This window comes from Ranitomeya variabilis, chromosome 7 (assembly GCF_051348905.1).
Source record: "Ranitomeya variabilis isolate aRanVar5 chromosome 7, aRanVar5.hap1, whole genome shotgun sequence".
NCBI classification, from domain to species: Eukaryota; Metazoa; Chordata; class Amphibia; order Anura; family Dendrobatidae; genus Ranitomeya; species Ranitomeya variabilis.
This window is the reverse complement of record NC_135238.1, coordinates 187694889-187712870: the sequence shown is the minus strand read 5'-3', so window position 1 is coordinate 187712870 and position 17982 is coordinate 187694889. Positions and strand designations below refer to the sequence as shown.

General features: G+C 41.7%; 1 long non-coding RNA gene across 1 annotated transcript; it reads right to left on the bottom strand.

Moving 5' to 3' along the window:
- Positions 1 to 1713: 1713 nt before the first annotated feature.
- LOC143785842 (uncharacterized) lies at positions 1714 to 8985 on the bottom strand. Its single transcript, XR_013218110.1, has 4 exons — positions 8779 to 8985; positions 5748 to 5770; positions 3937 to 4212; positions 1714 to 2029 (listed from the first exon to the last, which is right to left on the bottom strand). It is a non-coding gene; the product is annotated as an uncharacterized LOC143785842 (long non-coding RNA).
- Positions 8986 to 17982: the final 8997 nt, after the last annotated feature.

Below are 17982 nucleotides of genomic sequence, written 5' to 3'. Positions count from 1 at the left end.
TTGTAATCTCTGCAGACAAATCCTGGGTGGAAGAAGTTATGTCGGTCTGGTTCAGATGGAAAAGACCGGAAAAGTGAACGATTCCATCAGAAAGAACGTCAGCGGTAAGTCACCATCTGTAACTGTGCTGTGATCTCTTATATGTTCTGTTGGACTGGTATCTACTAGTGATGAGAAAATATACTCATTACTAGAGCATGCTCGGGGGTCCTCCGAGTATTTTTTAGTGCTCAGAGAGTTTGTTTTTCTTGCTGCAGCTGAATGATTTACATCTGCTAGCCAGCATAAGTACATGTGGTGAATCCCTAGCAACCAGACAACCCCCCCATGTAAGGTTATATAGTAGCCAATAGGCCTATGGTGTACCAAAAGAAAATTAGACAGTTATATAGTAATTATATGTATATGTCTCCCAAATTAACTAAAAATTGAAACGTTAAAGGATAAAAAAGTATCCCATAATAGGGTTAAAAAGGAAAGTGACAAAAGTGCAAAGTGCAAACGTGCAATATAGGTTGGTGTAAATCACTCACAAATCTATCAAGTGCATTGCACACAAAAGACAATAAATTGGCCAATATAAAATATGGAGGACATATACCTGATGGTAACACCGTATCCAACAAGACGCACCCCGACGCGCGTTTCGGATACACGATCCTTCGTCAGGATGCACTTGATAGATTTGTGAGTGATTTACACCAACCTATATTGCACGTTTGCACTTTGCACTTTTGTCACTTTCCTTTTTAACCCTATTATGGGATACTTTTTTATCCTTTAACGTTTCACGATTTCATGAATTTTTAGTTAATTTGGGAGACATATACATATAATTACTATATAACTGTCTAATTTTCTTTTGGTACACCGTAGGCCTATTGGCTACTATATAACCTTTGGAGATTCAATTTTATTTATTTTATCCAACATGTGCACTTTTATTTATATGTATCATTACCATTAATAAAGATTTATATACATTAATACATATACCCTGCTCTATTTTCCTTTTTCTGGGACTGGTATCCAGGCTTTAGGTGTTTGTTTCTTTTTCTCCATGTTATGAGTGGATTCCACTCACGTTTTGTTGTTTTCACTGGGGTCATTATAATATCTTATATAATAATTTATTACCCCTTTTGTGGTTACAATTTTTTTCTTCATAAAATGTGCAGCATTTTACAGTACCAGCATAATCAATGAGATTTCTGAATTGTTAAGCATTTTCAGTTTTTTTTCTGTACAGTTTTTGAATCCTGCTACGTTTTTTCCATGACGCAGCGCACCAATTCTTTCAGTGTTTTTGCAGTGCCTTTCATCCATTCACGTGAATGGGTAAGAAACGCAAGTACGCAAGTAAAAACACTGTTAGGCCACGTGCACACGTTGAGTATTTGGTGAGGTTTTTTTACCTCAGTATTTGTAAGCCAAAATCAGGAGTGAGTAAAGGATACATTTAAACAATGAGTTTTGGATGAGTTTTTTACTCTGTGCATTTAAAAAAAAAGGCAAGTACTGGTAACCTATTTTACTTAATAGATGCAGAAATGGTGCAGAAAATCTGCAAAATCAAAAACTTACCAATAGCTCATGGTAAGAACCTAGCCTAAAAAAGCATATAAAAAGTGACCAAAAAAGAGTGCATTATACAAAATGTGTGAATATACCCCAAGTACAGATTGTCTCTGCATAGTTGTATGATTATTATTATGGACAGGAAAGTTTCTTTATTGTTTGAATGAAATACAGAAAGAATAAAACTAAATTGTAACTAACGAGAACTCATTACATGATATAAAGGCTTTGAGCACGTGCAGTCTGACAAGCTTTATTTCCATAAATTACAGTATGTGAGACACTTTAAGCTTCCAGATAAGCAAAGCAAATGACAATTCATTTACCGTAGTTTACCGCAAGTGAAACCGGAATAGTAAGCAAATGCATTAACATAGTTATAGAAAGGAAATTTGTACAGGAAATGAAATAATTTTTCTTCCTACTATGAAGATTCGTCGCGTCGCATGATCTAAAACAGAGAAAAATGGAAATGAGTTTATATAAAATATGAACTACTTGTTGAGTAATCCCAGAAATTTATTTTATGGAAGATAGAATTGTGAAAAAAATGAGCTCAAAATAGTAAAATAAAAAATGGTTATTTGAAAAGCAGCTTTGACTCACATTGTGACTCTTCTAAGCATACCGCATTACTTGTGAACTCATAAATTAGGCCTTAGCAACATTGATATTTATTGGATTGTCCAGTCAGGCACCAATTTGTAGATTATAAAGGGCTGGGAACAAGGTAAATGGATTGCCTACTGCTAGGACAACCACTTCTAACATTTTATATTCCCATTTGTAACATAAAACTTCCCAATGAAAATTGTCTCTTCAGAGAGAAAGAGGCCTTGAACTCTAGTACCACCTATTAAAAGTAGCGCTCCTACAGATCATTATCAACTTAGTCAATAATGGCTTGTAGGATTACTATTTCCTATAGGTGGCACTAGAGTTCAAGGCCTCTTCCTCTCTGAAGAGACAATTTGCATATTTAATTTCCCAGAGGAGCATGCAAGGCATTTAAGTCTCCTCATACAGACATGCCAGAGCTGGCATGTCACTCTCCAAAAGGAGAAACCTTATCTCTTAGATAAAAATACCCTACACTCACGTCATATACCGACACCATTCCAGTGGTAGAGCGCAATATTAGCTACCACTGATTGGCTGCAGAGCTCACGGGGCATAACAATCAGTGGTCGCTAATGTTGCAGCAGGAAGTGGATGAACAGCAGCTCCATTGTGGCTGCTGATTGGCTGCAGGGCTCACTCATATGGCAAGACAAAACTATATCATGGGAGCATCAAAAGACTGCGTCGACAATTTGGATTGGTGCCAGTGACAGAGGTGAGTATAGGGTAGTTTTATTTTATGGCTGGGGTCACAATTGCGTGTGTAATGCGAGAAATTCGAGTGAGTCTCATCAATACCTGGCACTCAGGACTGGAGCGTTCAGCTGTGTGTATTTCTATGCAGCCGCACGCTTCGGTCCCTAGTGCCGGCAGCAGCCCCTAGCGCCGGGTATTGATGCGATAGACTCGCGCAAGTTTCCTGCATTGCACTCGCAAGTGTGACCCGGCCTATAAGAGAGAATATAGTAATTAAGAAGGATTTGTCCTAGTAGTAAAAATCCCTTTTTAAAAAGCAATAAATAAATATATATACATACATATATATATATATATATATATATATATATATATATATATACACTCACTCGAACCTCACATATTTTTCAGTCTGGTCCCCAGTGCGGTTTTCACAGGGCCATCTTTATTAACTGCACAGGTCAATGGACCAAAGAAGTTGACTGGGTGCATTGCACGGTGAAACAGGTGAGGGCCAGGTGAACAAAATTTTTTTATTTCTTTTTTCAGATTTGCTAATAATGCTCTGTGGGCTGAACAGATATCAGACTTTACTTTAATTTACATAAATTCAATACAAATCATTTTTCCCTGCCAAACTTCAGCCAGTCTCCTTCTAATCATCATAAGAGGACTAAGATGTCAGTGACGAGAGCCTTCAGCAGGCCAGGTTAACTCATTGGCTCTCCATAGTTGCATTATGCTGGGGCCAATGTGAGTAATCCTCGCAATTATGCTATTTAAATACTGCTGTCAGTGATTGACAGTGGCATCTAAATGGTTAACAGCAATGATCAGAGTTTACTCCAGTCGCTGCTGTTACAGAGAGATGCCAGCTTATGTAACACAGCCAGCATCTGCCGTGCATAAAGTGGGATTAGGTCGCTAAGCAGTTAAGGTGTAGATGTGCAACAGCAATGTATTAGGAATTATAGGAAAGATTACACCTTACAGCAGATATATACCATTGGCTTTGCTGTGATATAATACATTTAAACCCACCCTTGCTGTGGCAAAGTCTTACAGGCTAGTATCCTCCATGGTGTCCATTAGACCAGTTGGGCCTGGGAGGTCCATTATAACTAGGTGGATGATGAACATTGCTCCAGCTGGGTCCATGATGCGGAGGAGGTGGTTGGTAATGTCCATGATGGGGAGGTGGTGGTTTGTAATGTCCAGGATGGGGATGTGGTGGTTTGTAATGTCCAGGATGGGGAGGTGGTGGTTTGTAATGTCCAGGATTATAGTTGGGTTGGGGGTGATTCACGGGGTAGTTCCCTGTAAAATGAATATTACAGTTTGTTCATAAACAATAGATTATTACTAGAATCACAACTATGATATGCATCACTTATTACACTAAGGCTAGCTTCACACTAGCATTCGGCAGAGCTGCAGACGGCAGCCTGCTTCCCTCGTGAAGCCCTGCCTACTGCCACGCCTCTTCCTTCAGCTCCGCCTATGCCTGCATGCGTTCTGCATACCCTAACTTTAACATTGGGTACGCAGGCCATGCGGATGTATGTGGATGCCTCCGCATGTGGCGTTTTGAAGCTGCGCCGACCGCAACAAAATCCTACATGTTGCATTTGATGCAGATCATCGCAAGCAATCAATTCCACCCCTGGACGAAGCTTTCCTCAGCAAAACGCGCGTCGGGTGTCGTGGGTCCCTGGCTGGTGGCTGACATTGGGTAATATGTTCCTTCTTTTTGCTATACTGTGACCTTGTTATATTGTTATTATATGGTACATTCCTGAACGCTGTGGCTGGTGGTGATTCTGCACCTCTTATATACTTATTTTATCTTTTTTATTATGCGATTTTGCACATATATTATATACTAATTTATGTCACGATATATATATATTGTATTATGTGGTGCATGATCATCAACGGCCGCCGCGTTGAGTGAATTGTTAGTTATATTTACATTACCTTTCAATAGGTGGTTAGATTTTCCTAATACGATTGTTAATTTGAGGGTAACTTTATATGTACTAGTACCACTTTACCAGCCATACCTGCCAGTTGCTCCTGCATCTTGTGTTTTTCTCTACTTTTATATATCATATATATGTTTTTATCCTTGTTATAAATAAAATTCATTTATTTTACTGGTTCCCAGCCTAGCGCTTATTTGGTGTTTATTAAAATTTTGTTGTGCGACAGTTGTTGCAGCCAAAGCCACCATGTATCCCCAACCTTATACATTTATGACATAACCTAAATGTATATGAATGGGTTAGCCATTTAAGATTCATTTGCTTCCGTTCAGAAACATAGTTTATAAAGTCTGCTATTGCAGGCATAAAACAGAGCTAGTAACATGTCCTTAAAGATTAATTTCTAACATTTGCATCTAAACTTTTTTCCATCAAACTGGGGAGCAGTGAGCGATGAGCACGATGAGAGATTTCACCACAATATTGCGGCTATGGAGAAAAGATATCAAGGAAAATGGAATCCATCAATGCTTGCAGATTACTGTTGGACAACTGTAAGAGATGATCTGATGCAGGAGTACAAGAGACAAGTAAAAATGAGTTGTCACTGAATGAGGACCAATTTTTTTAGTGCAATTTATGTAACTGTTTATAATTCACAATAGTAAACATGTTTTAGTTATTTGATTGTTGCTACGTTTTCTCTGAATGAATATCAGGCAAGTGGTATAACAAAATATTCTGCATTAATAGTTTATTTTATAAATTGAAGAACAAATGGAACAAATAATATAAAAAGATGGAGTTTCTAAGGTTTTATTGGATAGGAGAATATGTGAGAGGTCAAAAGATCTGTTAGTCACCTACCGTAATAAGACATGGTGGAGCACCTATAACAAAAAAAAAACACTTTATTAATTTATTTGGATATACTTTTGTTATAAGAATAAAGCTGGCCATACAGGTTCGATTGTTGTCAGACGAATATCAGTTGTCCCGACAGCTATCCCAACTCCCCCATACACAGGCCGCGTGCTGCGGGTTATCTCTGTGCAGAGGAGAAGGATCAACTGTTGAAATTTAACAGGTTGGATCCTTCATCCCCAACATAATCTGTCGGAGGAGAGTCTGGAGGTTTCCATACACATTAGACTGTCAGTCAACTGTGACGTTAGGTTCGGCAGACTTGAGTCTAATGTGTATGGGGGCAGAAGTCACATGTAATGAAAACAATGCACATGTCTGCATTTGTTCTACATAATTTTGTGCGTAGGTTAACTAGATTTTTGAAGGGCACGTCAGAAACACATGGTTAACCCTACAGATAAGTTTGCATAATATGATAACTTTACTAGAAATTCCACACCTACATGGATGAGTCATTCCTATTTATACTGTATATTATCATAAAATGTCATCAATGACTCCTGAATGCACATAATACATTTTAAAGGCTTAGACTTATTGTATATACAATTGTGTTATGTTTATCTGTGAATACTTGGGTAAGGGTTTGTTAACAATTTGTGAGTAATGGTGTAAGTCCAAGTCACGCCATAACCTGAGCATGTAAGCTGTAGCTAAAATAGTGGTTTTCTGTAAAGGGTTGTCCAGTACTTAGACCGTGATGAGTTATCCTTAGGATAGGTCATCCATGGTCAGACATACTATTGGTGCAACCTGTGCTGTCATGCAGGGGTCCAAGAGATAAGAGGGCGCACTACAACCTCCAAAGCAGGTGGGATTGTGCATTATGATGAGTTATTGGACTGCAAAGGGCCCATATATTGCTCTTGCATAGAGTCCTACTTATGTCTGCATCTGTTCCTGAGGTCATCAATATGTTGGTGGTTGTGTGACACCCAGTACTCCCGCCGATCAACTCCTGTGGGGGCCAGATGTAAAGTGAATGAGATGATAGCTGAGTACCCGGCCACTACACAGAGTATGGAGCTGTGCTGGTCTAGTTCTATACACTGATTACATTTGGCACCTGAGGAACCTACAAACAGCTGATAAGTGTGAATGTCCCCACAAATCTTATATTGATGAGCTATTCTGATAAAAGGTCATCAATAATTAAGTTCTCAACAGCTCCTCTAACGTCTTCCCAATGTAGGATGTACATGTGTGTCCTGCTTTGGGTGCAGGTGTATGGAGCAGGATCAGGAGCTGAGCCCGTCCAATACATAGTGGGTGTCAACTGTGTTGTACAGCCAGCACCGGTCTCTAACAGCAGCAACTGGAGCTAACTCCGATCTTAGCTGTTTAACCATTGAAATGCTGCAGTCAATCTCTGACAGAGGCATTTAAATAATTGTGCTCGGTGTGTGGCGAGATTTTGGGGTGCCAATGAATTACTATGGCAGCCGTGGACTACTGAAAGCCACCGTTACCACCATCTTTGTAATCTTATCAAGCCCAGCCTGCGACTTTATATGAGATAATTTAATTAATTACATATATGTAGCATTGCAGTATATAGTGCAAGTATATAGTTCAAGTTCACTAGGGGGCATAAGAGAAAAAAGGGAAAATCAATAAAACAAAGTTTTTAATAAATATGAAAACAAATAAAAAGTAGAAAAGGTTGAATCATCCTTCTTTTCCCAATATAAAAATAAAGATGAAAAGACCTAAATAAACATGCACGATATGACAGCATCCAAAAAAAAATCTGATTTATTAAAATAAATGTAACCTATATGGCAAAAGCCATAAATTGTTGTTTTTTGGTCATTGAGCATCACCAAATAAAACGGAATAAAAAGTGATCCTAATATTGGATATACACCAAAATGATGCCAGTAAAAAGCTTACAACACAAAAATCAAGCCCTTCAACTCCATAAATGAAGAAAATTAAAAAGTTACATTTCGGAAAATAGTGACATAAGCCAATTTTTCATTTTTTAACCATTAATTAAGATATACTTATAGAAATGTGGTATTGCCGTAGTCTGACCTGAAGAATCATATTACCATGTCATAGTTACCACATAATAAACGCTGCAAAAATTATAAAAAAAAAATTGGTATAACTGCAATTTTTCATAAATTTCCCTTATTTGGAATTATTTTCTGTACATTACATCATTCTGTACATCGGTACATTACTGTGTATGGCAAAATGAATGGTGTCATTCAAAACCACAACTTGTCCTACGAAACATATACCTTCATATGGCTATATTAACAGAAACATAAAATAGTTACGGCTCTTAGAAAAAAATTAAAGCGCAACAATGAAAATTGGCTTTAACGGGAAGGAGTTAAAGAAACTGGGGCAGAATCTATTCCCAGAACTGCTTCTTGTAAAATTGGAACAACAGCTTCAATAAAAAGTGTTTTATCATCAGGAGATTATCACTACAGGACTAGGTGTCTCCTGCCTCCTAGTCTAACTGCTCAGTAAAACCCCACCCACACCACTAACTGGCAGCTCTCTGCCAACATACAGTGTACACAAAAACCTGCCAATCAAAGGTGTGGGTGGGGTTATAGAGAGCTCAACATTCAGAGAACTGCAAGATCAGCAACCGAGAAAACTGTGATTGTATAAAAATGTTGACAGCAAGCAGCCCAGTAAGTGATACATCACTGGAATCAATGTCTCTGCTCTCGTATTAAATCGAAAAAACCTGCTGACCTATTTCCATTAAATATCAGAAAAGCTAAGATTTGGATATGCATTAAACCACACTGTATAGTAATAAAATTTCTAGCAATACTATACAATCTGAAATCAAGGTGTTGCTAGTTAAGTTATTTATATAAATCTTCCTTAAAGTATCACCTAAGATAGCTGAAACTTGAGGGAATGCATTCTCAAGACATAAAAAATATATTATAGATTCTAGTAACTGCTTATAGTTTGTTTTATTTTAATAAGTACTTACCTAGAACAGGAACTTTGGAAGAAATAGAATGTGTGTGTATTGCTGAGAAAGAGGCGGGCTACTTATAGAGCTGTGATAAGGCTGGGTGGAAGCAAGCATCATGCCTGGCACACAATGGGCATGGAGATCCCAATCTGCGTACCTAATTAGACTTAATTAACCTTTTCATGTGTCACTGGCAATGTGAAGACATTCTTCTTTTCTGGGGCACCTGTAAGACAATCACTGCTATAAATTACCTGTGATACCGTATGACAGGCAGGTGTTGCAATTTACAAGATTGTGCTCTACATAAAACTCTGTTCACACTTTTATCAGTTATCTCTATAATGATAAGTATGACTGATCTAGAAATGAATCCATTCCCAATTTATCGTATTGGATTAAAAAGCCATGTAATTACATATAATGGGGTCTTTCATGGTGCTGCCAGGGTTACATGTTTTTTTCAATTGGCACCCTACACAGTGCCAATGTGAACAGAGCCTAAAATTCCATTTACACTGGCTGATTTCTGCACAATGGCTGATACAAACTGTAAGGGGAAGAACAATTGTTAATATGATCGTTCTGTCCCAATTTAGCATTCTTGTTTAGCGATAGTGTGGCTTTTGTTTGTTTTTTTTTTCAACATTTTCACTACAAAAACTTTGCAAAAAAATGCATCAAATACTGCAATAAAATGCTTCAAAGAAAAGCAAAAACGTAGCCCTCAGCAAACCCATAGGCGGAGGGACCCATGACTTGGTTTGTAGGGTAAGCAGGGGTTGAAAAATAAATATGGGTAGAAGCATGGGCTTTGTGGGATCAAAAGTTTAGATGGTTTGGACAGTAAGGGGGATGTTTACATTTGAGAAGGGTTTATCTGTCAGAGAAAGGGTGGGTGCTAGCAGTCAGCACCAAGAGCAAAGGTTCCACCCTCCTGCCCCTTAATTTAGGGGTTCAAGTAAGGTTCAATATGTTGGATGATGATGTCATTGGGTCATTGGGCGAGCAGAGGTGAGGGGGTTCTTAGAGTTGGTGGAAAAATTGTGGTGGGGCGTTGTATATCAGGTGGATGCTAACCTCCCCTTTATGTTTGGGTTTTGGTTAATTGCCTGGTGGATTTTGGGACTCTACAGGGTGGGATCCTTGGGAGTTGGTGTTATAGAATAGGTTTTCCGGCAGAAAATACACCCTAGGGGCTCGTGTAGACAACCACATTTTCAATTCGAGTGCAATCCAACAAGACATTGCATTGCGCTCAATCCAATGTTGTTCTATGGGGCCGTGTTAATGTCCAATTTTTTTTTCCCATTGTCCTGCATGGCCGAGTGCATCTGATTATCGGATCACACTTGACCATTCAAGTCAATGAGTGTGTGGATAACATCCTACTGCACTCAGATGACATGATTTTCATGGACTGACAGATTAGAGAAGATGGAGAATTTTTTTTCCATTTTCTCCTCATCCAAAAAAATTGGATCACACCATGAGCATACTCTGGTCAGAGTGTGATTAGCATAATTGGCCAGATTCTCAGTTGAGAGAAAATACGGTGGTGTGACCCTAGACTTAGGGTGAATAATGGCGCATGTCAATGTACCCAAATAGAAGACAGCCCAAGCAAATGTTTACTACAGTCAGGTCCCCACCATAAAGCCCAATAAATAGACCATAACCATCAAAGCAAAGCTTCACTTGACAGATTTATACTCTGGGTATCTGTTTCCTACAAGCTCTGGACAAACTTATGTTGTTGCAGAAACAACCATATTGACGTCTGTTCTAGACACTCATGATGTAAAAACTCCCAGTCCAAGACAACCATCAGGCATTTTAATATAAAACTTTAATTACTAATAATATGCAATATGATAATTAGGCTTGCTGACTTGTACCTTATATATTTAGGCACAATTAACTAAAGAGATTCCACATATTTAAATAGATGTAAACTAGCAGGAAACAGTAGGATTTAATTTGATGGGATAACAAAGGAGCGCCTAGAAACGTAACTTGTCATAGCTTTGATTAAAATATTGAACAACCACGTAATGCCTCACGCCAGGTTTTTAAGGTCATTTGGCAAAGGAACATCAGAAGAATTCAGAAGAGAGTAAAAAAGGGGTATGGTTTAGTGTTCCACCCAAACCCCTCCTTCACAGTGGTGCTTAAAAGTTTGTAAACCCTTCAGAATTTTTCATATTTCTGCAAAAATTTGACTTAGAACTACATCAGATTTTTACACAAGTCATAAAAGTAGATAATGAGAACCAAATCCTACAAAGAAAGGCAAAATATTAGGCTGTCATTTTTTAAATGAGGAAAATGATCCAATATATCTGTGAGTGGCAAAAGTATGTGAACCTTTGCTTTTAGTATCTAGTGTGACCCGTTTAGGCCGGTTTCACACGTCCTGACATTTCCAGTACCGGAAAAACCGGTACCTGAGATATTCGTGCCCGTGTGTCCGTGTGTGTAATATGTGTGGCACATAAGTGGCAACCATGTGCCGCCCGTGTGCCGCATCAGTACCACATGGAAGGCCGCCAGGGAAGAAGCGCTGCAGTAAGCGCTGTTTCCAGGCAGCTGGTGCTGAAGCCAGCTCTCATCATTCTCCCCTGCTCTGCCAGCGATTGGCGCAAGCAGAGGAGAATGATGAGAGTTATCTTAAGGTCCGAACGATGACAGCAGGTCCCCGGGGGCTTTTGGGACTCTTATCCCCATCATCTGACACCTGCTGCCACTAATAACAATGACAGCAGGAACGGATGATTGGGGTATTCCACAGCCGCCGCCTGCGATCTAACAAAATAAATGAATGAAAAACCCTACGTGGGTTCCCCTCTATATTCTTGACCCAACCAGGCAAAACTGCAAGGTTGGTTATCAAAAAATAGAGGGGTCCCCATGCTGTTTTTTTAATTATTTAAGCAAATAATTTAAAAAAAATGGTGTGGGGTCCCCCCATTTTTCACAACCAGCCTTGCTAAAACTCACAGCTGGTATTCTTATGCTGGTAAGGGGCCATTGATATAGGCCCCCCGCCTAACAACAGCAGCCCGCAGCTGCCCAGAAGAGGCGCATCTATTAGATGCACCTATTATGGCGCTTTGGCCTGCTCTTCCCACTTGCCCTGTAGCGGTGGCAAGTGGGGTTTATATTTGTGGGGTTGATGTCACCTCTGTAATGTCAGGTGACATCAAGCCCACAGCTTAATAATGGAGAGGTGTCTATAAAATACCCATCCATTACTAATCCTATAGTTGTATTGTTTGTAAATAAGGACACAGCCAAAATAAAATCCTTTATTTGAAAAAAAATACACAGAATCCTTTAATATTCTAAATTAAACCATACTTATTGCAACACCTAATTCCCCAACGCCCTCGATCTCCTGTAATAAAAGTAAAATACAAAAACAACAACATACCATACCTGTCCATCATTGTGTCCCATGCTGTAATCCATGTCTAGTGGCTAAATAGTTTTCAACCTGGACGGTGCTATTATGCGACCATCCCAGTTGAAAACCACTGGTGAATGAGCTGCTGAGAGTGCAGCATCATTCACCAGTGGTGACATCATCACCAGAATTTTCCCATGGTCCTGAGGTCACCGCAGTTCAGCCTGGCCTTGATGATGTCACAGTTCACCTGGGTGTGCTGATGACTTCCAATTACTGACCTGTTTTCTCAGGGTGCCAAATGCAAAAAGAAGGTGATAGGGAAGCACAGGGCAGCCACAGCATTTGATGGTGGCACAGCACTGCTGCCTGCTTAAAACAACAGCCTAGGAATCGAAATATTAAAGAAACTTTTCAGGATATGAGTGTTTCCATTTGAGTATTTGCCCATAACAAAAGAACTTGTATTAGGACATAAGAGATGAAACATAAGTTACAATACAGTTGAAGTATAAAAAAGAGACAGAGAAAAGCAGTAAACACAAAATAAGGATCAGATGAGGCTATATAAGTACGCCGGGTTTGGTGTTAACATTTCGTGGGATGCCTGCCAAAGTAGAGACAGAAATACAGTAACTAAGCGTAAGACACTGACTGCAATTTTAAATATAGATTTGAAAGTATCCTGATGATGATGGGCTTTTGCATACGTCTACTCTTTAATCTCTATGGGTCCTCTACCAGGTCAAAAGTTTCTGCTCAAAAAGAGAAAAAGAAACTGTCATGATATGTATTTTGCCCTGTCCTGTATTTGATTAATATGCCATTTGATGTATGTAACTGTTCTCTGGTTTCTATTAGCTGTAATTTATGTATTTTCTTGTGCTGGGAGTTCACCTGTAACAATATGTTTCATTCCCCCAATACTTGCAGCCCTAAGCTATAATGTAATTAAGCTTTGTCAACTAGTGAAGAATAGCCATTCTTCCTCACAGGAGGTGGCTAGTCAAATGTACATACTGGATAGACTAAGCGGAGCCGACAAGTCTGGAATCTTCTGGTGGACCCAGCCATTGAATAGAAGGTGAGACCCCTACCCCCTTCATGGGCAGATCCCAGGAGCACAGACAAGAGACCCATGTGTGATCTAGCCAGTTGTGTGTTGGATACTGGAAGAGAAGGAACCGAAGCTGTCTGAGGAAGCAATCGGTATCCGTGTGATTGTGGTGGATCTGTTGGACTCATGGAAGGACGATTGTTTCGTTTATCGGGTGCGGGATTACTGGAAAGATCTGTTTCTTTACTTGGACTTATTGTGGACTTCTCGTGGACTTGAAGGACATTATGGATATTTGATGTTGTATGCTCCCTGCTTTAATAAATCTCATTGGATCGTCCCTCGGCCTGTTGTCCCTTCTTGCTCTGCCATACACCCCATCACAAACTGGTTGGCAGCAGAGGGATCAGAGCAGAAGGAATGGAGGACAATGGCCCAACATCGAGAACCAGCACCGCAGAGTACAAGAACTGTACTTTGGGGAGCCTACAATCAAAGGCCCGTGAAGTAGGAGTCCGTTTTAAAGGACTCTCCAAGGAGCAGCTAATTGAGGCTTTGGAAGGAGTTCGCCTGCAAGATGACGCTGAGGAAGGATCCTCACAGCAAATGGAGGAAAGACTGCAGCCGGAGGTAAATATCCAAAAAAGTCAGTGGGCTGTGTGGTACGAGGAGGAGATGGCATTGCTGGGAGAAGAGGCCACCATAGACGATAAGAGGGAGGCCATTCACAGAGCTCAGGAGAGGGAGGCCATTCACAGAGCCGAGGAGAGGGAGGCCATTCACAGAGCTGAGGACAGGGAGAGGGAGGCCATTCACAGAGCTCAGGAGATGGCATTGCTGGAGAGGCAGATCGCTTTGGAAGCAGCTAGAAGCTCCAGACAGACTGTGACCCCAGCACCCACCATGAGGGAACTCCCCAGAGTGTCCCGCAAAGACTTTAAGCCCTTTAATGAGGCTGCAGGCGACATTGAGGGCTTCTTCCAGGACTTTGAGCATCAGTGTCGATTAATGGAAGTCCCGGAAAGGGAGTGAGTCCGACATCTTGTGGGGCTCTTAGAGGGTGGAGTTGCCGAAGCCTATAGAGCTATGGACCCTCGAGGGAACCGTGAGTATGCGGAGATTAAGCAGACTATTCTAGAACATTATGCTGTGATGTCAGACACTTACAGGACTCAGTTCCGTACTTTGGCCTGTGATGGGGAAGTGTCTTTTAAGATATATGCTCATAGACTCAAACAAATATGTCATCGCTGGCTGGAGGCAGAGGAGGCCTTAACATGGAACACCTTTCTCCAGGTTATCCTAAAAGAACAATTCTTTGCCCAGTGCCCCGTTAAGATCAGGGAATGGGTGCGTGAGAGGAGACCAGCGACAGTGGAAGAAGCTGCATCTCTCGCTGATGAGGCTCTCATCATCAAGCCTCAGTGGAGGGTTCTGTTAGAGGATCGAGAGAGGCCTACCAGCTCCATAACACTGGTGGCCCCCAGTTCTTCTGTCCCCATTGTTCCCCGTTCCTCTAAGCCACCACCTCATGCTGATACCGGTGTAAATGTGCCTTCAGTTGCTTCTACTGCGTTTTCTGGAATACGACAAGGAGAGGAAGTAGCAGAGCACAGGTGTTATGGTTGTAGGCATCCGGGGCATCTGCAGGCCTCATGCCCAGCCAGCCCATGGAGGAGTCATCCTCAAACCCCTACAGCACCTTCAGGTGGGAGCTGGCCTCCAGGTTCCCTTACCCCTCGCCCAAGAGGATGCCTTGGATGGAGTGAGACCCAGCATAGATGCTATCGATGTGGGCAGCCAGGGCATCTGCAAGCCTCCTGCCCAGCTGTTCAAATGAGGATTGATCCTGTACCCAGTTGTATTATTAATTATGTACAGCCAAGTGCCATGGAGGAAGACGTGTCACCACTACGTGAGGACTGGCCTAGTGCCTCACCCACCCATGTTGCACCACTAGGAGTTTATGGTGTGCAACCTGCAGCTATGACGACTTCTGCTCATCGAGGTAAGCACTTGCAGGAGGTCATGCTGGATGGACAGAGACTTATTGGATTTTGTGACTCAGGGGCTTTCCTCACACTGGCTGATCCCCGAGTGGTTCGGCCTGAGGCAATCCATTGAGGACCTGGGATTGTCATTGAACTGGCTGGTGGACAATGGAGGACTATTCCCACAGCCACTGTGGATCTGAACTTTGGTTTTTGGGTCAGGCGATGTGTGGTTGGGGTGATGGGTGGTCTGCCTGCAGATGTTCTCCTGGGCAATGATGTGGGAGAGCTACGATGCCAATTCGTGGCTGCATGAAGCCACATGTAAGTTACGCTCTGCCTGTGTGTACTTAACCAGCGACCTGTAGAGGTCCCTAGTACGTACACAAATTGGGAGGGGAAGGGATTGTCATGATATGTATTTTTGCCCTGTCCTGTATTTGAATAATATGCCATTTGATGTATGTAACTGTTCTCTGGTTTCTATTAGCTGTAATTTATGTATTTTCTTGTGCTGGAGTTCACCTGTAACAATATGTCTCCTTCCCCCAATACTTGCAGCCCTAAGCTATAATGTAATTAAGCTTTGTCAACTAGTGAAGAATAGCCATTCTTCCTCACAGCAGGTGGCTGGTCAAATGTACATACTGGATAGACTAAGCGGAGCCAACAAGTCTGGAATCTTCTGGTGGACCCAGCCATTGAATAGAAGGTGTAACCCCTACCCCCCTTCATGGGCGGATCCCAGGAGCACAGACAAGAGACCCATGTGTGATCTAGCCAGTTGTGTGTTGGATACTGGAAGAGAAGGAACCGAAGCTGTCTGAGGAAGCAATCGGTATCCGTGTGATTGTGGTGGATGTGTTGGACTCATGGAAGGACTATTGTTTCGTTTATCGGGTGCGGGATTACTGGAAAGCACCTCCAGATCTGTTTCTTTACTTGGACTTATTGTGGACTTCTCGTGGACTTGAAGGACATTATGGATATTTGATGTTGTATGCTCCCTCCTTTAATAAATCTCGTTGGATCGTCCCTCGGCCTGTTGTCCCTTCTTGCTCTGCCATACACCCCGTCACAGAAACCAGCTCACCTGCAGTGGCATATGGCCTGCTGAAGCACGGAACTCGTGTGATCACTCGTGTATGTCAAAAAAGGAAAAAACGTTCCAGCTTCTTCAAAGTCCAAAAAAGTTTATTTAGAAAATATTGTTAAAATTCATGGCAAAAGTTGGTTACCATACATGTCCTTGTGAACCAATTTTTGCCATGAATTTTAACAATGATTGGGGTGCTGGAGAGAGCAATGAAGGGGGTGGTGGAGAGGGCAATGATGAGGGTGGTGGAGAGGGCAATGATGGGAGTGGTGGAGAGGGCAATGATGAAGGTGGTGGAGAGGGCAATGATGAGGGTGGTGGAGAGGGCAATAGTGAGGGTGGTGGAGAGGGCAATTATGGGGTGGTGGAGAGTGCAGTGATGGAGGTGGTGGGAGAGGACAATGATTGATGTGGTGGAGAGGGTATTGATGGGGTGGTGGAGAGGGCAATGATGGGGTGGATTAGAGAGCAATGATGGGGTGGTAGAGAGTGCAATGATGAGGTGGTGGAGAGGACAATGGTGGAGGTGGTGGAGAGCGCATTGATGGTGGTGATGGAGAGGACAATGATGGGTTGATTAAGAGGGCAATGATGGGACTGGTGGAGAGGGCAATGATGAAGGTGGTGGAGAGTGCAATTATGGAGGTGCTGGAGAGAGCAATGATGGAGGTGGTGGAGAGGCCAATGATGGGGTGGGGAAGAGGGCAATGATGGAGGTGGAGGAGAGGAAATGGATGGAGGTAGGAGAGAGGACAATGATGGGATGCAGGGGAAGGTCAATGAGGGATGTGGGGGATTGGAATGGAGGAATGGGGGTGGAGGAGGGTCCTAAGCCCATGAGAGTGTCCTCCACCATCTCTACGCAAATTGCCTCTTCTGAGAAAAAGAGGACTTAACTCTATAGCGCCACCTGTTGGAAGTAGAGATCCTACAAGTCACAATCAACCCTTTAACAAGTCGTGCAATATGACAGGATAAAAGCCAAATCAGTATCTCAATTTGCAGACACCATGTTTCGGGCTGTTGGCCCTCGTTAGTGCGAAGCATGAGAACTGATTTGGCTAGGTGAGAGGCTCTGGACTGGGGTCTAAGGGGTAATGTTTCTCCTTATGGAGAGTGACATACCAGCTGGCTTGTCAAGGTAAGGAGGCTTATTCGCCGTGCAATGCTCCTCTTGGAAATTAAATATGCAAATTGCCTCTTCTGAGAAAAAGATGACTTAACTCTATAGCGCCACCTGTTGGAAGAAGCGATCCTACAAGTCACAGTTAAGTCCTCTTTTTCTCAGAAGAGGAAATTTGCATATTTAATTTCCCAGAGGAGCATTGCACGGCGAATAAGCTTGGAATAATAGGAGGAATGAGGTGAACAACCCAATGGTTGATTCTATCAAGATAACAGTGGAGAAGACCCTGGTGGACCTATCTAGGCTTGTACAAGATCGATCTTCCTACAGATCGTTCATCCATCATGTCGCAATGGTTCGAGACTGAGCCAAAGGTCATTAAATAAAGAAAAAATAATTCCCTGCAACATTTTATGGTCTTTTCTAAGGGATGTACCTGACAGAGAAATAATGCAGAGCCACCTAAAAACACGCCCAGGAGGATCTGTGAGTAACGTCCCAATAGTATTGCATGGTGGATTTAAAAAAAAAAAAAGTAATACT